General features: G+C 48.0%; 1 protein-coding gene across 4 annotated transcripts in view; it reads right to left on the reverse strand.

Annotated features, from left to right (window-relative positions):
• Positions 1-25,885, reverse strand: part of SERINC3 (serine incorporator 3) — a 967,471-nt gene that overhangs the window by 400,849 nt on the left and 540,737 nt on the right. The gene's annotated exons all lie outside the window — the stretch shown is intronic.

Below are 25,885 nucleotides of genomic sequence, written 5' to 3' on the forward strand. Positions count from 1 at the left end.
TCTTAAATTCCCAAGAATAAGCACCGCTGATTTGGCAGCATTGACTTTCAGGTCATTGGAAGATAGAAAAGATGCCAAGGCATCCAAATGGCGCTGGAGACCAATCAGAGTTTCAACCAGAAGAATAACATCATCTGCTTACAATAATCTATTCAATGGAGTGCCCGCAATACATGGTGGTAAGCACCCAATATCCGTAAAAGCATCACGCATGTCGGAGATGAACAAGTTACTCTCTTACCTGGTAAAATCTTTCGGCGTCTGCGTCCTGCGTCGATGACGTTGACACGCTGTCCTCGAGGGCCCCCGTTGAGCCGAAGTCACCGGATGTTAGAAGTAGGACGCACAACGCCTTTAGCCTCAGTTGTAGTTTTTTCCCCCAGAACGTGTGGCACCAATCTTCTGCCAGTATGACCACAGAAAGCCTTGCGGAAACTTAAGCTGCAATCGCATAAGAAATTCTGTAGCGGGGTAGGCAGGTAGGGAGCTATATGGAATACGTCGTCGAACCATCCCATCGGAAGAACGTTACCAGGTAAGAGAGTAACTTGTTCTTCAAGTGCATTGGATCCTCCGACGTATTCCATATCTATGACAGACTCCCAAAGCAGTACCAACGTACGGAGGAGGGAAAAATAATTTAGAATATAGAAATTTAGAATGCCCAATCAAATTGCAGAGTAAAGGACCACCTTGCCAAAGGCCAGATCCTGCCCATGGATAGAATCTAGGGAGTAGTGTCGTACAAAAGTATGGACCGAAGCCCAAGTGGCTGCTTCACAGATGTTACGAATAGGAACACCCCTCTGCAGGGCAGCAGAGGCAGCCATACCCCTAGTAGAACAAGCCCATAAGCCTACTGGAGGGTCCTTACCCGCCAAACGGTAACATTCAGAAATTGCCAAAATAATCCATCTAGATGAAGTCTGCTTAGTAACAGCTTGTCCCAAACGCCTTCCAGCTTAACCTATAAAGAGCTGATCATCCACTCTGACGCAAGACATGCGTGAAATGTAGAAACTTAAAGCTCTCCTAGGATCTAACCTATGGAGCCTCTCCTTGTCCTTACCAGGATGCGGAGGAGGATAAAATGCCGGAAGAATTACCTTCTGGCTTAAATGAAATTCCGACACCACTTTTGGAAGAAAGGAAGGACGAACTCTAAGGACAACCCTGTCCTTATGAAACACAGTGAAGGGTGGCTTAACTGAAAGTGCCTGTAACTCACTCACTCTGCGAGCAGAAGTGACCGCAACTAAAAATACAGTTTTAAGGGTTAACAGTCTCAAAGGACAAGAATGTAAAGGCTCAAATGGAGCACCCATTAGAAACTTGAGAACAAGGTTCAAATCCCAACCGGGCACCTGGAAAGGTAACGGAGGGAACACATTAATGAACCCTTTCAGAAACGGAGAAATTAAAGGGATTTTAAAATAAGAACACTCCTCAGACGAGCGATTAAATATGGACAGCGCCACCAGGTAACCTTTAATGGTACCCACATGCAGGCCCTTGTGGGCTAAAGAAAGCAAAAAAGACAGAACCACAGGAATGTCACATGAAAAAGGATCCACATTCTTAACCCTGCACCAGTCGCAGAACTTTCTCCAACGGCAACGGTTCAGGGACTTTGTAGCCGGCCGTCTGGCTGAAAGCAACACCTCCATCACGTCTTCAGGGAGGTCCCAATCCTTATACCTCAACCTTTCAGAAGCCAAGCGTGAAGGTTGAGGGATCTGACCTCTGGATGGAGAACTTGACCCCCTCCGCTCCCGTGAGAGCCGATCGTCTCGGTAGGGAAGACGTGGAGTGCAGATGGACAAGTCGAGAAGGTCCGGGTACCACGTCCTCCGGGTCCATGCCAGAGCTATGAGGATCATCTGGGAACCGAACCTCCGTAACCTATGCAGCATTTGCGGGATGACGGGGACTGGAGGAAACACGTATAGCAGTGGGAAGGACCACTCCACCACAAATGCGTCTCCTAAGGCTCCTCTTGGAGGAAATTCCCGCGAGCAGAACCTTTCGCACTTCAGGTTGACACTGGAGATGAAGAGATCCACTTGAGGGGTCCCCCAAAGGGCGAAGACCTCCAGAAGAATCTCCTGAGCCAACTCCCACTCGTGAGAGATCACGCTCTGCCTGCTCAGAGCGTCCGCTGCCTCGTTTTCATCTCCGGCCAGATGAACTGCCGAGATCGAAATTTCCTGCTGGATGGCTCAGAACCAGAGCTGCATCGCCTCCCTGCACAGAGGAAGTGACCCTGCCCCCCCTTTTGTTGAGGTAGTGCATGGCCACTGTGTTGTCCGTCAGAATCAGGACATTCTTTCCTCGCACAGTCGGCAGAAAAACCTTCAAGGCAAGCCTGACGGCCCTCAGCTCCAACAGATTGATTTGGAGTCTGGACTCCGACGGAGACCTACGACCGCTGACTGTCAACTGGTTGGCATGAGCTCCCCATCCCATGAGGGATGCATCCGTCACAACCGTCACCTCCGGCCAGGGTAGCCAAAAAGGAGCCCCCCTCATCAGAGTGCCTTCGTCAGCCCACCACAGAAGGTCCTGAGCGACCGAGGGCGGCACCTGAACGGGTCCGACAACCTGCCGGAGGACTGTGACCACTGCATCTTGAGAGCCCATTGCAGAGATCTCATCCGCAACCGGGCCTCTGGCACCAGAAGAATGCAGGACGCCATGAGGCCGAACAACCTCAAGAAGTCGAATGCCGGGAGACTCTGGGCATGTTGAAACTTGTGAACCATCTGCTGAATGTGAAGAACCCTCACCTGGGGAGGAAAACACTGCCCCAGGGATGCGTCGAGCACTGCTCCGATGTACTGGAGCCGCCGAGTTGGCGTCAAGTGGGACTTCTTTAAGTTGAGGGAGAAGCCCAGCTTGTGAAGGGAGTGGCAGGTGACGGACAGATGATCCAGGACTTGCTCGGGAGAGCGCGCCCTGAGCAACCAATAGTCCAGGTAGGGGTAGATGTGAATGCCCCCTTTCCTGAGATACGCTGCCACCACCACCATGAGCTTGATGAAAAACCTTGGGGCGGAGGTCAATCCGAACGGCAGGACCCGAAACTGAAAGTGCGAGTCGCCAACCGCGAACCTCAGGTACTTCTTGTGCTTGGGATGGATCGGCACATGAAAGTAAGCGTCCTTGAGGTCGAGAGACACCAACCAGTCCTGAAGTTGAAGGGCCTGGAGGACTTGAGAGAGAGTAACCATTTTGAACTTGTCCTTCCTGAGGAGCTTGTTCAAACCGGCCAAGTCCATGATGGGTCTCAATCCCCAGTCTTTCTTCGGGATCAAAAAGTAAGGGGAATACCATCCCTTGTTCCTCTCCGCTACAGGCACCAGTTCTATGGCGCCTTTCTCCAGCAGGGCTTGTATTTCCTGCGCAAGGAGCGGATCCGGACTCTTCAAAGAGGGAATCCCTGGTGGATTGTCGTGAGGCCTCTGCGGGAAAGGAAGACAATAGCCGTGGACTATGATCTCCAGAACCCACACATCTGAAGTAATAGCACGCCATTCTACAAGATGCTGCACCAGCCTTCCCCCAACCGGCGAACCATGGGACATGGCCTCATGACTGAGCTGAAGCGGCTGCGGCATTGCCTGAGCGTAAAGAGGCAACTGCCCGAGCGGCCTTGGCACCTCGAGTACCCAGTTTTCCACCTCTGGCACTCCTACGGTGGCCCCTTTGACTTGCAGCTCTTCTCGATCTACTAAAGGACGAGTAATATCAAAAGGAACCTCCCCTCCATTGCTGTCCCCTAGGACCAAAAGGCGGAGGTTCGCGAACTGCAGCTCTCAACGACTTTGCTGCAGCTTTGGAGGTCTGCAACCTCTCAAGGCTCTCATCAGCCTTGCTGCCAAAAAGATGTTCACCATCAAAGGCCATGTTGAGGAGCCGGGCTTGCACATCAGGAGCCAACCCCGACTTCCGCAAACCTGCATATCATGGTGCTCGCCACCATGGCCCTGCTGACACAATCTGCCACGTCCAGACCCAACTGAACGGACTCACACTTGACATCCTTGCCATCCTGCACCACAGCAAGAAAACCATCCCATTCCTCCCCTTCGGGAATATGATCAGCCGCTAACAAAATACAGTTCCACAGAGTGGCCGTGAAACGTGACCAGACACACGGAGTTGGCTGCCTGCAATGCCATACCCCCTGAAGAAAACACTTTCTTCGCCCAGCCATCAAAACGGTTGTCGTCCCTATCAGGAGGGATGGTAGGGTACGACGCCTGCTTTGCTGGGGCGTAGCCGCCTGCACCACCAAACTCTCCGGAGTGGGGTGCGTGGTCAAGTAGCAGGGGTCGCTACTGGCTGGATGGGATTTTCGCGGCAAAGACTTGCTCACTGCCGGGAGACTCTCCGGGGCAGTCCAAGCCGCCGCCACCCTTCTTTGCAAGGCCATATGGAATGGCAGTACCAGGTCAGTTGGTGGAGTGGACCTTGGTCGAGGATATCCGTCAGGTCATCCTGCAGAAAATCCACTGGTGGCGCAGACCACCCCAAGTATTCCATTACCCTCCATATAAGGCGCCGGTATGAGGACTCGGCATGGGTGCCAGGCTCAGGCCTACAAAACTCTACCTCCGGAAGGTGTCCAGACCACTGGCGTTGTGCACCGACTGACGCATGTCTTCAATCTGGCTATGACCAGATAAAATCTCGTCCGGTACCGTTTCAGGAACCAGCCCTTCCTCAGAATTTTCATCCACCTCAGAAATATAATCCAGGGGACAAAGACATTTTTAGCCTTGGCCAGAGCCTTTCTAGGGGATTCCACCGTGCCACGGGGTATCTCTGACAAAACAGCCTCGAAAAGCGTCGAGGGCGTCGATGGAATCGGCGTCGACGTCGAGTGAGGCGCTGACAGCTTCGACACAGTCCTCGAGGGCGGAGCCCCGAGCATGTCCTTCGACAGCCTGGGCGCCGATGCTGTCAACGACTTCCTCGGAGGCGGAGCCTTGAGAGAGTCCCTCGACGACCTCAGCACCAAAGGCATTGACGTCTTCCTCGAAGACTTCACAGGCTCTGACGGTCTTGAGGGCGACCAACCTTGTCCGACCGGGACCTCGAAGTCGCCCGGTGATCGCGACGACCACTCGAGCCCGTAGGCGTGCGAGTGGTGTCTCTAGCACGGTCACGGCCGGCGTCTTTCAGCGGCGCGGACGGACCGGAGCCCTGGGACTGAAAAATCGCCATCATCTCCTGCCGAAAGGAATCCCATTCGGCATGAGTGGAATGCTTGTTGGGACAAGCAACCCACCGACGGGCAGAGTCCTCGGACAAGGACGGGGAAGGCGACCAGTGACGGCACTTCCGTGAGTGCCTTGAAGAGGCAGAGGAATGGCGGGACCTACTCCGGGACCGAGGCCCCCTGGACCGACGACAACGATGCAGAGAGTCGCCCCTCAAATCGTCAGTCGAATGGCCGGTGGACTTTGACTTCCGGGGCTTGGCCACCTTACCAACAGAAAGCTTCTTCTTACGCTCGCGCAAGGCCTTCAAAGTACGCGACTGGCAGTCCACACAGTTATCCGTGTCGTGGTCCTCACCGAGGCACCAGAGACAAGCGACGTGCGAATCCGACAACGACATCTTGGACCCGCAGTCCCGACACTTCTTAAAACCCGGCCGTGGGGTAGAAGAAGACGAGGACATCATGGATATCACAAACGAACAGGTTCGAGGAACCGAAAGAACAGAACTCAGAAGAGTCGAGGCGCGCCGAGATCTCCAAAGCGAACACGTTCGTGGAAAAAATGGAACTGAGGCTATGGGCGTCGTGCGTCCTAACATCCAGTGACGTCGGCTCGACGCAGGCCCTCGAGGACAGTGTATCGACGTCATCGACGCAGACGCCGAAAGATTTTCCGAAGCAGCACAGCTGTGGTGATTACTGTCATAGATATGGAATACGTCGGAGGACCCAATCCCCTCGAAATACAGTTTGAAGATTGCTGGGGCTAGGCGACACCCTTGCTTGAGGCCCACTCCTGTTTTAATGGGGTTTGTCAAATCCCCCTTTGATTTAGTTTGATCTGAATACTAGTATTGGAGTGAAGAGCCTCCATAGCCTCACGTAAGTCCCTTAACTTCAGCCAAAGATTCTCTCTATTGACTGAATCAAAGGTTTGTGACAAGTCCACTGATGCAAGGTATATATTTTTGCTATTCTTTTTTACAGTTCTTAATTTCAGATAGTTGATTAGAAAAAAGGTTCAGTGATGTTCCAATTCCTTTTTCAAAACCAACTTGCCAGCCATCCGATGTTTGGAGTCCGAGCTCCAGTTCGTAAGATGATTCAGAATCAAGGCCGCAAAAAGATTCCCAATAACATCTAAGAGGGTGATAGGTCTGTAGTTTGTTGCTACAAACCTATCTCCCTTCTTGAAGATTGGTACGATAATAGATTTTGTCCATGTGGCCGGAATAGTACGTTTTGCTTTCACCAAAAGAAATAGGCGATCTAGAAAAGTTGCCCATTCCTCTGGGTGCTGTTTTAATGGCAAATTCGTAAGGCCATCTGGAATTGCTGGATGTTCTAATTAAGGCAAGGATATCCTCCCTTTCAGTGTCAAACTCCCAACTTAAGCAGGAATTCTCTACAGCCTTCGTAACATGTGCATTGGGCTTTGAGAAGAGCGAGGAAAAGTGGCCCATCCAGTCCTTTGCTAAAATGGGATTGGTAATGAGACTCTGCTGGGGGCCAGCATATTAACGATTTGCCAAATTTCCCTCAAGTTTTTAGGTGCAACCAGGGCGTGGCTAGGCGGCCATGGCGTAAGACGCTCTACTGACCGTCTCCTGCCGATCCAAAAGGATCCTTGAGTACATGGGAACCTTAATCCTGTACATTCGCTGCCAGGGAACGATAGCTGCATCGAATGATGGCACTCTGCTCTAAATTCATCAAGTATTAGACCGCCTACCGAGGAAATTGTGCTGGCGGTGGAGGATGGTGCTCGGAATCAAAGATGGCGGCCGTGCGAGCTCGCCGAACAAAGGAACGGATGGACTAAGGAGGAGGGCCCGCTGTGCACCTTGAGAGGAAGCGTCCCTGGTCAGCCAGGACAGCGGCCCAGATGACAACGTGAAGAGCCCGAGCTGTGCTGCTGCGGAACCTAGAGGAGTGGACACCTCAGTTGCTGATACAGGCGTCCAGCGAAGACGGGAGTGCACGGCATCGTGGCCAGGGGCCAGTAGGCCTCGCTTACAACTGGGGGAATGCCGGCAGATCCTGGAAGCAATTGGTGGATGTCCGAGGAAGAGTCCGCTGAGACCAGGCTTTTGTATAAGGACCCTGTCCCTTATTACCTGAGGGAGGTGGTGTGGTTGCCAAAAACTAAGGTACAGGGAAGGGCAAGGCTCCTAACACTGGGCTGGGAAATCTGGAACAAAACGTGGCAGCTGGTGGGAATCCCAACCCCTTGCTGTATGTGGGGAGGACCCGCAATTGATAATAGCGATCCGTAAATTCTGGGAATCAACGGGACTTGTGACCCTAGGGGATGTATGGCGAGAGGGCGAGGCACTGGACTTCAGTAGGCTGATGGAAGACACCGGGATGCATGTAGGTCAACACATTACCCACACTAGAGTCATTAAACGGGTGTTGGACAGATGGTCTGCGGAAGTGCTATCAGAGCAACCTGAGATGGTCATCGAGACAATGTATGATATCTCGGAGGGTGGGCATGAAGTGTCCCGTATATACGGGTTACTGATGTCTAGGGTGGGTAAGGAGGTGCTGCAATTGAGACGGGATTGGGAGGAGGAGGTGGGAGAACCCTTGTTAGATGGACAATGGGACAGAGTCCAGAGGTACCACAAGAAGGTGTCTCGCAACGCAAGATTTCAGCAGATACAGCTGTATGTCACCCATAGGGCGTATATGACCCCCGGTAGGATTGCCAAGTTTGGGAACCCAGCAGCGCTAAAGTGCCCACAGTGCGGGGAGGCGGAAGCAGGGCTGATACACATGTTCTGGGCTTGCCCAGAGGTGGGCAGATTCCGGACAGAGATCAGGCTACACCTGGCAGATAAAGGTATTGCATTGGAGGTGGAATCAGTATGGGCATGTTTGCTGGGGGTGTTCGCCAGGCTGCGTAACCTGAAGCACGTTAGTAAACTGAAGGACCTGGCCTACATTCTGGCCAAACGGAGAATCGCAATGTGCTGGATGGCCACCCGGCGCCCCAAGATAGAGACGTGGTGGGCGGTCCTCCTAAAATGGGCGGATGCAGAATCGACAGTTTGGTACGAAGCAATCAGTAGGGGTGGGGAGGAAGAGGTGGGACCCTTGATAGAATGGAGGCAAATGGTGACCACACTAGCAGGCACCCCCAAGGCGGGTCCCAATGAGGTCACTGCGCAGGAGACGTGAGTGCAAAACGAGATACTTTGGCAGGCGACATGGGAATAGGGGCTCGAGTTAAAGGGGAGGAGGGGACCGCAAGGTTTGTTGTATGACTATATCGCAGTAGACTTGAATGTATATATCCTCTAAGTTGTAATGTTTGGTGTGTTGAAATTAAAAAAGAAAACATTTTTTAAAAAAAAGTTTTTAGGTGCAACCAATTGCACCATATGTTCCGCGTTCAATTGCATTAGGGATTGTCTATGTTGCTTCAAACAATTATTATGCGCTGTCCTATCTTTCTTGACAACAGCATCTGATACCAGGGAAGGATTTTTGTGCGCTCTTTGTTTTCGCTTTAGTTCCCATTTTCTTGTATCGACTTCATGGTCAAAGTTGCATTTATGGCAGAACCACTTGAATCTACCTGGGCCAGTTTTTTCACTGTAGATGGCCAAAGACTGCATATAGTCTATATCATCCGGCCTGCCATTATCTCTTAGGTCTCTTGATAATTTTGTTACATGATCACTCGATAGTCTCAGTCTATTCCTTCCAGGCTGTACTTCCAGAATATCTCCCTCGAGTGAACTTTGTCTTAGCACCGAATTGGAGGCATAGTTTCAACATATTATGGTCACTTTGTGGGGGTTCAATGACTGTCAAGGCCACTACACTAGAATGGAAGTTATTGGAGGCGAGGAAGTAGTCAAAAATCTAGGATTCAGTACCTCTCCTCCAAGTAGGGTTTGACGGTATATCCCCCGATGTTATGCCATTTAGTAATGAGATATTCCTCAACTGGAACTCTTTCCTAAATGACAGCCCTTGTTTTTCCGCTTCTTGTAAGTTACTCGTGTAATGATTTATAAGAGCACCACAATTATTAAAACAGTAGATCACATTCAGATTAGAGTTGACAATCATTGCAGCATCAACCTCCTCCAACAGCTGGTCCGTGAAGCTCCTGGCTGCTGGGTCATTACAGTTCCAGTACAGGTTGCACAAAAGAACTGTCCTAATGACATCACCCTCACCAGTTTGGTATTCCAACAAGTGTACCCGAATTAATGATGAAATGTTCTTTGCCCATACTACTCTTAGTCCACAACTCTCCTTAATTGCAGTCAGTAGGCCCGCCATCGGTCTACCCTTTGGTCCTTTTGGTGCCGGGTTGATGAGGACAACAAAATCCCAAGGGTTGGTTGAACATGCAGCCACGTCTCCTGAAGGCAAATAACATCAAAGTATCTGAATTGAATACTGCGTTCTCCCAACAAGTGTTTGAAGCCCTGCGTTTTGCAGCAACCCAAATATATATGAAAAAGGTTTTTGTTACTTCCCGGACCCAGGCATTATGATCTTCGAGCCAATGTCCTGGCCAGCCAATCCCAGTTGTCCCTATCCTTATTGCCCAGGGGCCCCCGTGTTGCACAAACTGAACTCTATGATGATTTAGAGTTGTTGATCATGATTCTGAACTTTTCATGGTTTTTACTCAGCCCTTCATCACTTGGGGTTTTATTTGTTCTCTGGGGCCAATTGCCATCGCCGTTACCTTTCTTCCCACTCCCCAGTCTTGAGTTATTGCTGTTGGTTTTGCAATTTTTGGCAGCCGAGCATGCAATTTTTCCTCTTCTCCTCTTTGTGGGTCCGAGGTTGCTATGGCCTTTAGAGAAAAACCCATAATTTTCATAAAGTCTATATTTTGCAGCCGTAGTATTTTCACTTCCATGGATGCGAGATGCAATATGACATTGTCATAATTTGAGTCATCAGGAAACTCTACTAATAAAAGATCCTTTGTATTAAGCCCAGAAAGTGTATTGATGCTGTGAAAGAGCCTCAAGATATTAGCTCTATTTAGAATAAGATTGTCTTGAATACAGAGGATTCTGCTTAATTCAATACAAATAGGGGCTTGTGTAATCTCCTTCAGGGAGCTGTTCTCATGCTTCCTTTTGTCCCATTTAGGGCCCTCCGCGTTATAGTCCTTATTTGACCATTTTAGTTGTTTGTCTGTTGCCCTACTGTTTTGTTCAAGCATCATACATTTTGTCCCCACCAATGGCAGGGTATCCTCTCTAAAGGATCTGTTCATATGGACTCTGGATACAACTCTTGTTTTGAGTCAAGGATTTGCAGTCATGGACAAGGGCAGTTTTTGTTGATCCTCGCAATCAGAAACATTTGATGTCTCACTGTCGATACCTTCAAAATTAATGGCCTCCAGTAAAATGCTGGGCGGAGAAACCCAAGCATCGTTAGTATCAGGGCCCTAAAGCGATCTTCCAAGGAGGCATCGATCTCGAGGACCTCATCCCAATCAGCGGAGTACACCGAGAGGTTTATCAGATCCTCCAAATACACAGAATTTGAAAAAAGAATGTTTGGCTTGATTGTATTGTTTGAGGCAATCGAGGTCTTTTTTAATTTCACGTGTGTCTTCATTAGAGTCCGCACTTGTAAAAGAATCTTCATTTAATTTTGTGTGTCGGGATATTTGATCCCCGTCTTGACTGCTGGCCTGCTTGTGTGCCAAATCCTTGAAGTTCTTTATTACTGGAGGTGGACATTGTTGTTTACTTTTCCCAATTTCTTTGGCAAAGTTCACGTTTGGGTTGATTGTTAGGCTGGGGACATTTATTTCCAGAGCCAATCTTTCCGGTGAAGCGGTTTCCCATGTCACCACCATTTATAAAGATGTCATAGGTTTTCGAAGACGAGGAGGAAGCTACTGCGAGTGGCTCGATAGCCTCAGTAGATCCAGTTGGTGGAGGATTGTTCATGGCAGACCCAGTCTCCTTTAGTTTCCTGGGATTCCTCTCATTATCGCAGATCCCTCCATTTTGTTTATTGGAGGGGACCTGCTTCGAGGTCCTAGGGACCTGATTATCCTCCACTTCAACAAGATTCCATTCCCCTGGAGGAGGCATGAAGACATCTGAATGTACTCTCTTACGTGCTCCATTGTTGGTTGGGTTTAAGGTCTTCTTATTACCTTCCCGAGAAGATTTGTCAATGCCATCAAGGTTATCCACTAATGTGGTGGAAGCAATTGCTGGGGTCGGTAGAGTAGTTGTAGCACCCAAGTTGATATCATTCCCCCCAAAACTTGCATGAGTATTGCTAAAGTCTATGTCAAAAATAGGACCATTTTTGAATGGTACTTGACATAGATAGTCTTCTTTTTACCTTATCTTTAATCAGAGGTTCCAAAATAGACTTCAGAAAGTTGGTAATGTATTCCTCTTGCTTATGCTTGTTTTCAGTTAAGACCGAGATGAATCCTTCCACAAAAATCATTTTAGTATGGAGCATTGCAATCAAGGTAGATTGATCTTTTAGTTGGTCAGCAATGCTCTCATACAGCTTCATAAAAGGACTTATGGTGACAGAGAATGCCGCAATCATATTAGCATCTAAGGTTGCACTCTAAGAAGACTTTTCCTCAATCTGAGCCGCAATCATATCCAATAATAAATCTTTGTGAGATATTGACACATTGTTACTCAAGTCTGCCTCCACCGATGTGGAAAGCCTATGACGTTTCCTGGGGCAACTTGCCCCCAATGAAACCTGAGGTTCTGAAGGCCTTAGGTGCTTTGCTGTGGATGTATTCTTCATCCTCACACTAGGCTGGATTTCATCATCTTTGCAATTGTTCACTCCCTTCTCTGCTCCAAAAGGGGGGGTTGAAGCCTTTGGCTTGTCAGTGACAACGGCCGATTCTTTCTCACCAAGAGACTCTAAGCCCAATTTTCCCAAATGTTTTACGCAATTTGTGGTAACAAGTTGAATAATCGAAGTTTGCCTTGTTTTTCCAGGAATAACTACTTGTTTTTTTCTGAAGCTGGGACATGACCCCCCTTTTGCTTAAGCAGTGATTCCCGGCAGTAGATTGCGTAGTTAGTGGAGCACTCGAGCTGGGGCCACTTTGCGTATAACATAGGTTCCCAAAATGGGAGCCAAAGGTTAAATCTCTGGGTTTCCATGCTGGTCGGTTTAAGGCCCCTCTGTTTGGATTTTTAGAAGTATTTGGCACCAAGGGCTTAGATAATGCAGTAGATAAATCAGCATAACAGGTCAAGGCAACCATTGGCAATTTGTCTTCTTCTATGGAAACAACAATCACCTTGTTAGATTGAGAAGTGCCTGCGATGCTTGTATCCTTGTGGATCAGAAGGCAACTGTCTGAAATCTCCTGTGACTCTGTTATAATCACCTCTGGTTCAAATTCTGCATGAACACGTGAGTTATTGAGTGGATCTTGGTGTAGTTCAGGTCCGGTTTCATTTAGGGAGATGTTTACTTCAGGCATTTGGCCAAGATCAAGATCCATCTCAGAGTCCAGAATGTTCTGGGCCGATTCTGTTTTTTGCCCTATGACTATACGTACCTCTAACGGATAATTGGTAGGGGTCTCCAGGTCAAAGCTACTGGGTGAATCTCCCCCCCTCCCCAAGGTATCGTCTTGACTTGGGGCCTCAGTTGTCATAATTCCCAGTAGTGAACACAAGGGATAGCGGCTTAGTCGAGAATCACGGCCACTTAGGCTTGTCTTGGGCTTGTCTGCAGACTGCAAACTGCGTAGTGACACTTTTGCACCACTTCGTATAGTTTGTTATATTCCTTTTTTTGTGTGTTCTTTCCCAAGAAAAAAAAAAACTCCTTTATAGAAGGAAGTAATAGATTGTGCATGTGTTTAAGTGAATGAGTGATCACGCTCCGGTCGGGATCAAAGGATTTGTTTCCCACAGTCGCCCGACCGGGCGCGCAGCTTGAATATCCTGTGCTGTACACTAGGGTGCACACACTTTCCTAACCGTTTACGGTTAGCAATTCAATTCAATTTCAGGTTCACAGTAGGTTTTTCGAGTTTTCCGAGTGATTTCCCAGGTGACTTTGTCTAGGGCAGATAGATTGATTGTTGCCTCCCCACGTAAAGGAAGCTGCCAATTCCCATATACAAACTGTTCAAACTGTTCAAACTCAACTTCAGCCGGCGACTCCAGCCGCGCTTATAACTTTTGGAATGTTTTTGAACGTTTTGAAAGCTCTCCGCTCTCCGCGCTGGGCCGGGCCGCACTGTACAGTAATCTTACCCTTGTCTCTCTCCAGACTCCAAACTCTGCAACTGGCACCCAGCACTCTTCTGCGAGCTGGCTTCCGACTGACTTCAGAGAGACTTCAGAGCGCCGCCAGCAACACACTCTCTCTCGAAGGCGGAAGCGAAAAATAAAGCTAGAGATGTTTCAGTACCGCTTGTCCCACCTGTGTATCACCCCTAGAATGTGTGTCTAGACAGTAATGTTGGGTGAAGGTGAACTCCAAGCGGCAGCCTTGCAAACGGCATCTAGAGACACGTTTGCTATGAAGGCTAAACTTTCCCCAGTGAGTATGCTCTGGACTTAAAGGGCAATTTTCTCTTGGCAAGAGGGTAACAGAGTTGGATGCAGTTGACAATACATTTAGAAACTGCTGCTTTATAGACAGGGTCCCCTTCTCTCCCAGCGGCTACTGATACAAAGCAACTATCTGTCTTCCTGATCGACTTTGTCTTTTGAAGGTAGAACATGACAGCTATGCATCCATCCAGTGTATGTAGACTTCTTTCTGCTGTGCTTGTAGGGTTTGAAAAAATGCAAAAGCTCTATAATTTGATTGACATGGAATTTTGATATAAATATGGGCGAGACGCAAGGATGTGTGCGTGGCACCACCTTGTCTTTGTGTATAACTACGAAAGGGTCTTGTACTGACAGAGCTTGTAGTTCGCTAACCCTTCTGATAGAGGTAACGTTTATGAAGAAAGCTGTCTTGAATGTCAGATGTCTAAGGCTGGCCTTGTGCATAGGCTCAAAGGGGGCCCCCACGAGCCTTGAGAGTACGACATTGAGGTCCAAGCCAGGAGTAGGATTAGAGATGGGAGGGTACAGCTTTTTGACACCCGCCATGAAAGCCTTAACTACGAGCACCTATCACCACAATATTTTGTTTTGAGACGTGGTGTAAGCGGAGAGAGCTGCTAGGTATACCTTGAGTGAGTTAAAGACTAATCCTGAGTCAAGTACATAGAGCAGGTAGTTGACTATATTGGTTGGAGAACAGTCCGTTGGGTTGAGAGACAGTGTTGTGTACCATAACACAAAGCGTTTTCATTTGTTAAAATAGCAGGGTCTAATTTAAGGTAACCAAACTCTATGACCTCAGGAGCCAAGCTGCTAAGTTCAGCTGCTGAGGGCATATGTGTAATGTTGTTCCTTGATCCTGGGTCAACAGGTTGTCTGTGCAGGGTAGTTTCATGGGAGGATACAGGGATATCATTTGTAGGTGTGAGAACCATGTCTGGTGGGCCCTCATTTGAGCTATTATGATCAGTGTTACTTGTTCTCGTGTAGCTTGTGGACTATTTTGTTGAAAAGAGTGGTCAGGGGAAAAGCGTATGCTTTTGGGGAAACCTGGATGCGTAATCTTGGCATTGCACGGTTTCCAGTGTTGCGAAAAGGTCTATCTCTGGGAACCCCCAGTTTGAGAAGACGTTGTTTTGCACGTCTGTGTTTAGTTGACCTTCGTGCTCCGAGGGTAGCATTGTACTTCTGCTTAGTATGTCTGGCAGAGAATTGAGTTCCCCTGGAAAATGTTGTGCAACTATGAACATGTTGTGATGCAGTGCCCACCGGCAGATGTTCTGGGCTAGTTTGGACAGCCCTGGAGAGTGTGTACCCCGTTTGTTTACATAAAACATGGCTGTAAGGACTAGGACTGTTTTGTGCGCTAGCTGATTCTTGAAGGCATGAAGTGCCTTGAGAATCGCTAGTAGTTCCAGACCCTTGATGTGCTTCTTGGTTAGCCCTGTGTCCTCCGGCCGTGAGCAGGTAATGAGCGCCCCACCCCATCATAGATGCATCTGTTGTGAGAGTGGCCTAGATCGCTGGGTGTGGAAAGGTTGTCCCTTTAGATGATTGTCTCTGTTCCACCACCATAAAGATTGAACCAGAGGTGTGCTACAACACACTTACTAGCGACCATTCTTTCACTAGCCACTCTTGCACTGGACGCATGCGCAGTCTTGCTTGAGGCACTAAGTAGATGCAGGAAGCCATCATTCCTAGCAGGCGCACTGCCTTTCGTACCATCACCTGAGGGCCGGCTATGCACTGACGTGTTTGAAACAGCATGTTTTGGACCTTCTCTTCAAAGGGATAGATAGTCCGACATCTGTTTTGATTAGTGCTACCAGAAATTTCTTTACTTGTCTGGGCACTAGACTTGACTTCTTTTTGTTTATGGAAAAGCCCAACTGGAACAGCACAATGATAGTTTGCTTTGTGTTTTGAATGCACCTCTTGGGAGAGTCCCCGTTAATTAGCCAGTCGTCTATCTAAGGGTACACTGGAATGGACTGCCTTCGCAAGTGGGCGGCCACCACTGTTAGGACCTTTGTGAATACCCTGGGGGCTGACACAATGCCAAATGGTAGAACCTTGAATTGGTGTAGTGCTCGTCTCCCAATTTGAACTGGTAGTGCTTGTCTCCCAATTTGAACCAGAGGTATTTTTTGTGCACTGACAACATTGAAATATCAAAGTATGCATCTTTCATGTCCAATGTTGCCATATAATCCCCTATTTTCAATAGAGGGATGACTTCCTGCAATGTTGTCATCCAGAATTTTTGAGGTTTGACATATGTGTTTGCAGGGCGCAGGTCCAGCATTGGGCGCATTGTAAGATCTTTTGTTGGAACAAGGAAGTACATTGAATAAATACCTTGATTTTGTTCCATGAAGGGCACCAGCTCGATGGCTCCTTTTTGTAACAGTATTCCAATTTCCTCCTTGAGAATGTTGAGATGTGCAGAGGACATGCGTCCTACGCCAGGTGGATGGTGGCAGGGTGTTTCGAGGAACTCCACCGAGAATCCCTTGGCTACTGTATCTAATACCCAGCGGTCTGACGTTATTCTCCCATTGCTGGCCAGTGTTATGCAGCGTCCGACTGGGGACGCATGGGAGGGAACGTGGATCGGCACGTCATTTGTCAAGGGCCTTGAGAGACTGCAGCCCTGCCTCGTCCCTTCCCGCAGCGAAACCCACGCTGCTGGTACGGGTAGAACATCTGGGTGTGTGGACTATTATTGGAGGCGCCAGACGTGCTTGCTACGGCTTGGCCCGGTTTTCGTGAACTTTGCGTCTGAAAGTTTCAGCGTGTGTTAAAGGGTTTGCTGGAAATCTGACCAAGGCTCTTGATGTTCTCATGGTCCTTCTTTGCTGTCTCCAGCTCGTCGTCGACCGCTTTGCCAAAGAGGAGATCCTCCTTGATGGGCGTGTTAATTAGGGTCGCTTGTGTCTCTGGCTTAAATCCTCAGTCTCTAAGCCAGGAATGTCTTAAGTAGGGTTCCCTCTACAATGACTCTTCCTGAGGTGTCTGCAGAGACATTCTTCAGGATGTTTTGCGAGACCCGTTTCCCCTCTGCAGCAATGTTCACAAGGTGGGATTGTGCCGGTTCTGGTACATAGTCCAGGTGTTGTGAAACCTCTTCCCACTGGGTGCTGCTGTAGCTGACCAGCAAAGTGGTGGTGTTTGCTATCCTAGCAAGGTATGCAGCAGAGGTTGTGATATGCTTACCTAGCAATTACAATTTCTTGCACTCCTTGTTAAGATGTGTTTCAGAGGTTGCGAGTGGAACACCAGCTCTCTTACTTGTGGTGGTCACCACCAGGGAGTCTGGCTTAGCGTGACCCCCTAATGTAGAAGGGATCTGAAGGAGAGGGCCTGAAGACTTTTTCCTCCCAAGGGTTGACCGCCCTAGTAAGGGACGGGGTAGACAAAGATGGAGAGACCCTCTTCTTAATAGACTCCAGGAGAGATATGGATTGGCTAACAGCTTTCTTCTCGTTGAGAATATCCTCAAAGAAGTCAGCCCTTGTGGGACTGTCTACGTCTGTTTTGATGTCAAAGTGGTGAACAGCCCTCTTCAGCACCTCATTGTAGAGTGGCTGGTCTGCAATCAGAGAGGAGTGACTGGAGGGATCAATAGGGTCGACGAAGATGAAGTCTGAGTCATCCTGGTCCTGTAGGTAGGTATCACCATCCTGACCGGGGTCACCCTGATCATCTATCCACATGTCCTGGTCTGCTTGAGTGGACTGCATGTGTTCGTAAAGAGAACCTTGTGAGGGTTCCCCGGGCGGCAAGGGTCAGGGAGTAAGAGAATGCGCCACTGGCACTGGAGGAGGTACAAGAGGCTGCTCAGTAGGCTTTGAAGGAGTGGGCAGCCTGCTCATAAAATCCACAAAATGATGAGATTTTCCCCATAGTAGCCTCAAATTGTGTCTGGGTCCAGGGGGTAGCAGACAGGATGGAGCTTGGTGTCACTGGGGTGTCCTTTGTCACAGGGGCCCCAGGGCCAGGAGCGCTCTACAAATAAATAAAATACAAATACAAAATACACAGGAGGTGCGACTGCCTTTCGAGGCTGGTGACAGGAATGTGGGAAATAAACTGTTCCTCAGTGGTGTCTACGAGCTCCGAATTGGAGTCTCGGCTGCCTTGGCCTTCGTGGTCTGATCCCGGCGGCGGTCATCCACTCCGCTTACATGGCGTATGTCGCCCACATGCGCTCCTTTGGGGTCTTGGGCCTAAAGAGCTTGCACGCAGGACAACGGGATTCGAGATGGTCACATGGAAGGCACTGGTTACAAACTCTGTTTGTCTACCCACAGGAATTTCCTGGTGCACTTAGGGCAAAACTTAAAGGGAGTGCGCTCCATAATGGAAGGCAGACAGAAAGCCAGCAAGATGACAGTAGTAGAGGCAGGAAATGGGGATATGCATTCTCTGAATAAGAAAGGATAAGTCCCCCCACTTTCCCACTGGTAGGCCGAAGCCAGGTGTAGGCCGAAGCTAGTTGTTGGAGCAAAGGACTGGTTTGTTCGGAAACCTGAATCAGCCATTGAAAAGCTCAGAGTATCAACCATTGAGTAATACATCGAACGCAAACGACAAGAACAATTCGTAAGAATGTAAACTCTTAAGAGGCGCATGGACTCCATTAATACACAACTTGCCACAATGGCAGAAAAAAATTATCTGCGGGACCTCGATGCGTGAGGGATCATGGCTACAAGGTACATCACACTAGGGATAGTATTAGAGTCATGCCCTGTCAACGTCCCTTTTCGAACTTCGAAAAACATCATGTGTAATACTCTGCAGTTCCATTAGATGTCGGCCTATGCAAAGCATGTGATTCTAAGCAGATCCACAAGCCTTGGATATATATATATATATATACATACACACACACAAAGGAAGGAACAATGCTCTTTTGATCACAAAAAAACATACAATTGACAAGACCTCAGATTTGACGGGAAGCAGTGAGTTTCTCCTTTTTTATTAGTGTTTTGGTTTACATTGAAACCTTTCCACTGTCGAAAAAGTAAAACGAACAGATCTATTACCACAAAAAATACAAAAGAGAGTGCAAGGAAACGCATGAAAGAAAAGAGAGAAGAAAAAGGACAAGAGTTCTTAGATATTAACCTTACAACTAATTTCAGCAAAACTAAAACATATCCCCTTACAATGGAATATTTAACATTTTAAACACATTTAAAATCATCCAATACAGGTGGAGCACTTTTGCTATACTATTGCCCCCCCATTAAGTCTGCCCAAAGAATATGATTGCTTTCTGTAGAGCAAAAGTCCTGAAGATAAATTAAATGGTGATGCTTTAGATGGCCCGTTGCATCACAAAACAAGATTAAAGGTTTAATGGTCTCCTTATGGCTCAAATTTTTTCACGTAATCTGCACGCTCAATGCTGTTCGTTAATCGTTAGCCTAGGCCCCATAATTTCCAAAGTAGGAAGTATAATCAGTTTGAATCTTAGATAGATTGTTCATGCTTTATATCAAGGAAACAAAGATATATATATATTTTGAAAAAGTCCTTCTTCTCCTCGCAAAGCAGCCATACTCCTTATACAAGGATTAAGTCCCCAGACCATGCCAGCAATGAGCTTCTTACAATGCAGCGAGTTTGATTAACATTCTGACCAGGTTGTGGAGGGGACGATAAATGGAACAGTCCCCGCGGTCAATACATGGGTGCACCTACATAGATTAAGAAAATGTGTCATTTTCAAGTGCAGGTAGGTGTTATGGCAAGCTGTGTTAGGGATGTGATCATGATGGATGAAGTGCTAGAGTGGAGGCAGAGAAAGTGAGTGACAGAGGCAGTTTAGAAGTGAGGAGAAAATGTTAGCTAGAATGCAGATTAGAGGTAGGTTAAGAGGAGGCAAGGGGCTAGGCTTTTAGTTTGGTTTTTAACAAATCCATGTGGACTGTTTCTCTGTTGTCCGGGGGAAGAGAATTTGGTGCAAGTGGAGAAAGAAGCAAAAGGAAGCACAGAGGATGAGGTGCTGCAAGGGTAGTTGAGGAGGCAGAGCAGAGATTATGAGAAGGCTTTTAGATTTGGACAGAGGAGGGTAGATACAGTGGTGCCTTATTGTGGACAGATTTGTGAATTAGGAGAAGAAATTTTAATCTGGCCCTGTTTTGCATTGTCTGCCATCCAGCCTGATGGCGGTACGAGGAAGTAGGTGCGAAGTGAGGGAGTTCAAAGAGCATCCTGTAAGTGAAGTTAATTATCTTGACGAGAGGACAGAAAGCATAGTTGGGGAGACAAAAGAGGATACTGGCAAAGTAGTCCAGTTTAATGAAGACAAGAGTAGTTAAGAGATGCTTGGCAGTGTTGAAAGGAAGGAGATGCCTGGTGTTTGCCAATATTTAGGCGACAGAGAGGTAGTTTGAATTGTTGATAGAGAGATCAGAGGAGAGTTCAGAAAAAGAGAAGAAGATTTGGGTGTCGTCCGCAAAGAGTTGGTTTGAGGACCCAAAGGAGAAAAGTAGTGCCCCAATAGCAGAGGTGTAGAGTGTTAAGAGGAGAGTACCCAAGACAGACCCTTGTGGAACACCAAAAGTTATGAGGGAGTTGATGGGTGTTGTTGCTCCATGAGACAGAGAATTGGTGGTGCCAGGCAACGGCTTGATTGTGAATCCCAAGAAGATAGAATAAAGGGGATCAGAGTGATCGACAGTGTCAAAGGCAGCAGACACATCAAGGAGAACTAGGATAGATGATAGGTTGGAACGCTTGGCAGAGAAATTCATGAGAGCAGTTTCCATGGAGTGACAGGAGCGGAAAACCTGCTTGTAGGGGGTCTTATAGGTTGTGCATGTCTAAGAAATTGGTAAGACGGTTAAACAAAACCCTTTCAAGCACTTTAGAGTAGTGCAGAAGGAGAGACACAAGGCAAAAGTTAGCCGTAGGTTTGAGTCAGTCCCTTGCTTTTTTAGCAGATGAATGACCACAGCCGTTTTGAAAATAGAGGTTAAGAAAGCAGAGTCGAAGGACAGGTTGAAGAGTTCAGTGAGGTGAGAGGCCACTAAAAGGGCAATAGGCTTGACTAGCTCAGGAGCAAGAGGGTCAGATGGAGCACAGGAGGGGTTCTTCTGTAGTTCCTGGCATGTGGACGGCACCAAAGAATATTTGGCTCTCTTCTGTTGTGGGTCTTCATTCAATTAACCTTTGATGGCTCTAAAACAAACAGAACCAGTCTGGTGAGCAATTCCTGCACACTGTAGCAGGAGGCAATAGGGAGCAGCAGAATCGGCATCAGGACAGCCATACCAACGCTGGTGTAGGTCCTGCACTTCATGGCCTCTGGCACGTTCCAGCATTCTGTGAGCCAGCTGCATGGCATATCACAGCCTGCATTCTCCAGCGTGCTGTGCAGGTGCTGCGGGCACTCCTGAGCCATGTGGGTCATCACATTGCCCTCCCAACCACCCTGGCACACCTCAACGCCACCATGGCCCGGTTCTATGCCATTGCAGGCATGCCCAATGTGGTGGCAGCATTGGATTGCATGCATGTGGAGTTGGTGGCCCCCATGCCTCAGAGGAGGTATATAGGAACCAGAAACAGTTGCATTGCCTCAATGTCCAGGTGACCTGTGACGCCAAACTGACCATCACGCTCTGGTGTGCCCGGTTCCCAAGATCGACCCACAATGCTATGATTCTGCAGAACAGCACCCTGCTGGCGTACATGGCACGTCACGGAGGACAATGGGCCTGGATGTTGGGCGAGTACATGTACAATCCCATCTATCTTGCAACTTGAGTGACAGCCAATTGGGGGGTGGGGGAGAGTGTAATAAATGCATGTCTGGAATGCAGCCTGCACATGAAGGACCCACCAGAGTAACCCTAAATTGACAGGTCACAACACACAGGCGTAGCACATGATTTGAGATGGAGCAGTCACTGAGCAGGCCATTGCAACCCCAATGGGACAACCACACAACGCACTACAGGTACCAGAATGCAACAACCCCCCCCTTCCCCAAAATGCAAAGACAGTATCATCACACATGGCCACTTAGGTTCACCAAATGTATGTCCTGGGAATACATCCTGAGCAGTGCAATACATATGCAAGTACTAGAATGTGAAACAGTGTGGCACAATGTGAAATGGGACATGTATGCACAGCCTGACCATTGCAATGCTACCATCACGGGCAATGCCGTTAACAATAACAGTACTCACACCTGTGTCACTCCACCTTGTAGGTGACTCTGGATACTCACTGCTTCCGTGGCTGATGACCCCTCTGAGGAATCCCCAGACGCCACACGATGTGGTGGACCAGTGTGGTGATTGAGCGGACCTTTTGCCTCCTGAAGGACTGATTCAGTTGTCTGTACAGGTCTGGGGTATGCGCTCATGTACAGGCCAGAGAAGGTGGGACAGATTGTCTTGGCCTGTGTAATGTTGCACAATATCGGCATCAAGCACAACATCCTCCTGCCCCCAGATCTGGACATTCCTCACCCAGAGGATAATGATACTCTGCCAGTCAGTCACATGCACTGAGCGCATTGATGCCGGAGATGGATGCATGACCTGGCAAGAACTCATTGAGAACTTTTACTGAGTTGCCCCTCCACTCAGCACTTCCCTTGCACCTTACTGTATATCATGCCCAATCATAGTAAACACTTGTTTGAACAAATGGAATGTTCAGTCAATGTTTCCAGTGAAAATAACGTATTTACCAGTAACATGAATGCACCCATACCTGCCCCTAAAGCCCCCCTCCAACCCCTCCTCAAACCCCTCCCCAAACACCACCCCTCCAACCCCCTACCCAAACATCCGCCTCCAACCCTTCCTCAAACACCCCCTCCAACCCTTCCCCAAACACCCCCCTCCAACCCCTACTCAAACACACCCAGTAAAGAACCCAGTCAGTGTCATTGTCAATTGTGGCCATCTTGGCCATGGGGCTCTTGCCAGACTCCTGTGTGGGAAGTAGTCACTGTGACCGGCGCCTTGGGCTGTCTTGCTGGGTACCCTCAGTGGTGGTCACTGATGTGGGTGGGTCTGACCCCCTGGCCTGCATGTTGTCCAGGCAGAGTTGGATGGCATGTCTCATGACCTCTAATGCGGAGGAGGTGATCTCATTCTCCTCCCTCACTCTTTGTGCAAGGGTGTGGAAGGCTGCGGTTGCACACCCTTGTGACTTGGTGCTCCTGTGGCTGGAGGCCTGCATACACTCCCTCATCAGTCTTATCTCATTTAGCTGTTCATGTGCAATGGCAGTAAGTTCCCCCTTCTGGACCTCTATTGTACGCAGGTGTGCATCGATTGTACGGGGGCTGGGCAGTGGTAATGGTGGGCCGTCATTGTCAGAGTACTGTGTGCCTGTTGGGAAGAGATGAGCATGCTCTTAGTATTCTGGGTGTCACAACTGTGGCCTTGTATTTCATTCATGCCACATTGTGTGTGTACCGTTCTTGTCATGAGGCTTCTCTGGTCTGTTGCCGCCGATGTGTGCATCTACATGTGGGTGGTGGGAGTGCACATTGCATGTTGGTCTGCCAAGTTAGCCTGTTGTGTTTGCAGTGGGCCTACGATACATGTCTTGTTCTCCCTTGGCCTACATGTGTGGGACTATACATATTGGCAGCAGTGCTTGTGCATGGCTACCTCTACCCGCAACCCCTTGCATGTGTCTTGGATCAGGCCATTTGCTGTGTTTGACATGTGTTGAACTCACTGCCTGGGGATACATGTATCTGGTTACAGGAATGGCATTTACATGGGGGTTTTGTACTTCACACCATCATCTTCGGTCCCGGCTCCAGTCTCCGCCGTCCCAACACCCCTGAGGCCATCCAAGTGCAGGATGGAGCTGCACCTTTCCTCCCAGGGCAAGAAGGTGACGGGTGACAACGTCCCTCCTCCTGTGGCCTTTAGTCCATTCAAAAATGTGTACATTATACATAGGACTTTAAACTCAATTTGTTGAGCTGCTATTAGCAGATATAAGTAGGTTTGATGGTTTAACACTAAGGAAAACATTGATACCTTAAAGATCAGTCTGACTGTTGTATTTTGATCCACTTGCAGTCGCTGAAGTTGATATTTAGGAATGCCTATTAAAATTGTATTAGCACAGTCTAGCTTTGAATTCACCAAAGAACCTACCGAAGGGGCAAAGAATGGGATAGATGATAGAAGTAACCGGAGAGTAACATACCGACTGAACAGTGACACTAATTTGATGACGTTGTCAACACATAAAATAATGTGAGTGGGGTGCAAACCCTCTGAAAAGTGTCTCTGCACCAGACACTAAAGTAGAATGAAGGAAAAAGGAACAAGGCTGAATAGCCGTAGGTGAGGCCTGCATACCCTAAAGACAACCAAGTGGTTAAATCGTCATGTAGTCTGTAAGACTTGGATTGAAGCTGTATAACAGTCTAAAAATACTTTAAAAATACTTTAAAAAGAAGATACGTTTTGAGCCTCCACTTATCAAATTTCTCCATTCCTGTTACAGCTTTCCCTGAACATCCTGACCTCATAGTTTTTTTCCCTTTGTCCTGATGAAGGCCCTAGGATGCAATGGCTCACCTTGCCCGTTATAGGGCTGAAACACCTGGTGTAGATGCTTTTGTACCAAAAACACAAACACTATCAATGTCAATTGTTTGTGTTCTTTAGAAAGTTGCACGATTGATTTGTTTTAGTTTATTTGTGCACTTTGTGTTTGACGCCTGTTGTATACTTGCAGTAGCGACAGTAGTAATTGCATTAATGTTTGTCTAACTATATTACCCTGTGAATACAGGTTTCTGTTTTGCTCTGACCATGCAAATTATGTTTGCTTATGTGTTTTGTCTTTGATGCAATGTTCATTACGAAAAAATAGAAATTCAAAAATCTTTTCAAATATAAAACTTTTTGAAATTCTCCGAGTGTGATTCTATACACTTATATTTGCTGTTTTGGGAATGAAAATAGAAGGGAGGAGGATACATAGTAAGATTCCAACCCATTCATTTTTGTTCTAATAACTTTAGCCTTCCTGGGCAGAATAGGGTTGCTTCCACCAGGAGCCCTTTGATATTATTCGTGCATTGAATTAGCCATAGACTCTTTTAGGGATGTTAATTTCCCTCCTTCTGTTGAGATGACCTACACAAAATATTGTCAGATTCCCAACCACCCATCCTTTACTACAGAGGTTATAACCAGGTTCTCCACCCTCCATAATGAGGCAAAACAGATGGTTCTTACATACCGTAAAAAGAACAAACCGTGCATACCCAATTTCACAAGGTAGGTACGGTCAGCTGGATGTAGTCCTGGAATATAGATGAGGTAGTCCATGCTCTGCTTCAAACTGCACTTCCTAGCACTTTGCTGTACTTCGATCCCAGGAAGAGTGTTTAAGACATACACCGCTGTTAATGCCGTGCAAAACTGAGTTTAAAGGGTCTGTGCACTCCTTTTCAAAAAGGCCAACAACGTCAATCAGCACAAATAAAAACACAGCTTCACAGAAACTCAATCACTCCACTGTTAGGAACTGCACTTTGCCTCAATTGTCTAGAACAAGAGGAAAATGGCCTCCCGACACAGTGGGAGATACCTCACTCGTCCCATTTTATTGATGTAGTGCATGGCAGTGGTTTTGTTTGTGAGGGCCTGGATAGTGGAAACTCTGATTGACGGTAAGAAGAATCACAATGCCAAACTGCCCTCAGTTCAAGTAAGCAGGTATGGAAGGACTTCTCTTGGCCTTGCCACAGATCAAATACTAAAAGACCCTGCTGATGAACTCCCCATTCCATCAGGTACACAGCTATAACCAGAGTCACATTCTGCTCCAGCTGTTGGAATGGTGGCCCCCATGAAGGAGGCTGATCGTTGATGCTCACCAAAGAAGGTCCTTGCCGACCTGTGAGGAAGCCAAGATAATGTCCTTCATGTCCCTTTTGGACAAGTGGATCATTGGGGACCACTATAGTGAACGTATGTGCAGTCTTGCTTCCAGGACTATGGAGATAAGGACACTTGTGTACAGGCGGTTATAAATGCCAGATCATATATTATATCAAGGGGCACCA

This window comes from Ambystoma mexicanum, chromosome 3p (genome assembly GCF_040938575.1).
Source record: "Ambystoma mexicanum isolate Mex_15411 chromosome 3p, UKY_AmexF1_1, whole genome shotgun sequence".
Classification (NCBI taxonomy): Eukaryota; Metazoa; Chordata; class Amphibia; order Caudata; family Ambystomatidae; genus Ambystoma; species Ambystoma mexicanum.